Below are 2970 nucleotides of genomic sequence, written 5' to 3'. Positions count from 1 at the left end.
GGGATGATGAAATAAGTTAGGTTAGAGAAGCAATTGAAGACATGGAGAGGTAGAGAAGGACAAATAGAGTAATGGGTCGAGTTCAATTTGATGTTGCTACATCAAATTAGGTAAGAATTTACCAAACCCTAGCTCTGTCAATTTGGGGATTTTTGGGTGAAATGGGTAGAACCCTAATTGTGTTGTGGACTATAAATAGCCTTGTGGGTGTGATGTAAAAACTATGCTTGGATTAGCCTGCATCCAGAACTTTCAAGTTCTGTTAAATGTTCATGTTTCAGTTCAATTTCAGTTAAGTTCAATTTTGTTAATGTATGTGCAATATCCTGTTAGTGTCCTGTTAGTTCAATTTTGTTAAAGTTCTGTTAGACTTTAGAATATCTTGTTAATGTTCCTAATGTATGTGCAATATCCTTTTAATTTCCTGTTAATGTGCTTAGTTTCATATCCTGTTAATTTGTTGATGTTCCTGTTATGTTAAACTTGTTGTTAGTTTGATGGAATGCTAGGCTAGATACTTTTGAAGCATTGATTTGATTGTGCAATGGAAGAAATCAGTGCTCATAGCAAGCTGATTATCTTGCCATTCCTTTTGTATGCTTAACTCTATTGCATTGTTGTGATTGAGCAATGGGAGGAATTAGTGCTCATAGCAAGCTAATTCTCCTCCCATTCCATTGGTATGCCTAGAGCCACTACTACTACTTGCATTGTTATCACTTTCAATTTCTCCACATCCCTGCCCTTGGCCTTAGGCCTTGGTTCATCTTGCTTTGTTCTTTGTTTCTGTCACTGTTTTACTTCCATGTTCATTTTATTTGCTGATTTACCTCTATTGCTGCTACTTCTTTTGGCTTGCTGCAACTCTGTTGCTTCTCTTATTCCACTGCCCTGCAGCTGCTGTGCAGCACTTGTGCTGCTGCTGCATTCCTTTCCCCTGCTGCTACTCCTTTTCCTGTTAACTGCCTTTCCTTCTTCTTGGCCTTGTGCTGTTGTGCACTGCTTGTGCAGCTGCTGCATTGCATTCCCTGCTGTGCAGTACTGCTACCTGGTGCTGCCAGTTCTTCCCTGCTGCAGCTCCTGCATCAGACCAACACTGCTGCTGCCTCCTGCATCTGAGCTTCTGCAGCTGCTGCTGCCACTCCACTTCTGTTGCTGTTGTCTGCTGCAGCTCCACTGCTGCTTCCTCCCCAAAGCTCACAGTTCACTCTTAGGAATAAGGCTAAAGCCAACTGAGCCCAAAGCTCACTTCAAAAGCTGAGCCCAATCCAATTCAGGCTTAACCAAAGCCCAGTTGTTTAAGGCCCCAAGCCCAAATTCATTGTTAAGGCCCAGCCAATTCATAAGTGAACAACTGAGCACAAGACTCAGTTCACTGTAAGGCCAAAGCCCATTTACACTTCAAAGACTAACTGAGCCCAAGCTCAGTTCATTTTATTGTTAACAAACCCATTAAGCCCAATTCACTCAAAGGGTATTCAAATCCCAACAACAACTAGAACCCAAAATAGCTATAAACATTTCAAAACACACCCGATCTCTGTGGATCGACCCGTACTTGCACGAGCTACAACTGACGACCGTGCACTTGCGGTATTACTGTAGGCCCCCGTTTTTATTGCGCTTCATTTTTACACCTCCTTTGAGGCCTGCCAAGTTTTTGGCGCCGCTGCCGGGGACTAACATTAGAGCATTACTCGGTCGAACTCACAAGTGTTTCTATCTCAATCTTGTTGTTAAATTTAGTTGATCAAAACTATATCTTGATTTCTAGTCTACATTTAGTCAAGTTTCGAATTAGGATAGAAGAGTGTAGTTGAGTACGAGACATCATTGCGTTCTACCATTTGAAGGCGAAGATCAACTGAAACTTTTGGATAAATTCATCAAAAAAAGGTAAGTGAAGACTGAACCACCTGTTTCTCAAGTTTTCACTTTTATATCTATGAGACACTGTCTCATGACTAAATTAGACAGTACATGCATTACAAAAATTTCGAGTCAAGTTTATCTTGATAATCGTTCTCGAAATATGCTAAGCTTAAGAACATTTATTCATACTTGATGAATTTGGTTAATAAAAATTTATTGTTTATGACCTGATTATAATTCAAGATTTAATCACTTGAAAATAACCTGGAACAGTGATACGTGTAATTGATATTTTTTGGGAATGTTTCAAATCGATTATTAAAGAGATATATAACTAATGTAAATCTGGATACATGACAGTACGCATACCAGTTCACATACTAGGATAAATGTTATAAGTCCAAAGCCACTGGGTACATGTACCGGCATATCTATAGTTCGACAAATACTTTTTGGTACGCATACCCGTTATCCATACCATAAAGTGTCTTTAAATTAGTTATGATAGAACATTTATGTTGCAAATGCAAAAACATTTTCATTGATGACTAAATAAACATAACACCAAACAAAAACTGAAAATGATAATAGAAAACATCTAGGAAATTTCCAAAAATGCTTTCCATACGTGTTTTCTTCTGTAAAAGTGTATAAATGCATATAAGTCCTGCAACCTAGCTTTGAACATCCACCAATTCGTCGTGGACAATGGGTATTTTCGCGATCTCAATCTCCACAATGCTCGTAGTGTGATATCTTCTTCAGTTCGTCTTTAACTTTCAAATTTTTCCATGGTGCTGCTAACTTTTTTTTTTCCTTCTTGTTCTTTAACTTTCATAGCATCATCTAGCATATGTGATTCCTGAGGACAGTTGGGATTTTGACATTGAAAATACCCGAGTTATTCCGCTTGTGATTCAATGACCATTTTGATGCGTGAAAAACTTTCCCAGTGGATACTTAGAATACATTCAAGGGCATTGTATCGGACTGTGGTTACCCATGAAACATAATGGACACACCTCTTTTGCTTCCGCTCATAATATTTATTTTCCGTTGGTTTTAGAAAACATGGTGGATCATGTTCTTTAAGAATGA

Source organism: Papaver somniferum, chromosome 5 (genome assembly GCF_003573695.1).
Source record: "Papaver somniferum cultivar HN1 chromosome 5, ASM357369v1, whole genome shotgun sequence".
NCBI lineage: Eukaryota > Viridiplantae > Streptophyta > Magnoliopsida > Ranunculales > Papaveraceae > Papaver > Papaver somniferum.
This window is presented reverse-complemented; position numbering follows the sequence as displayed.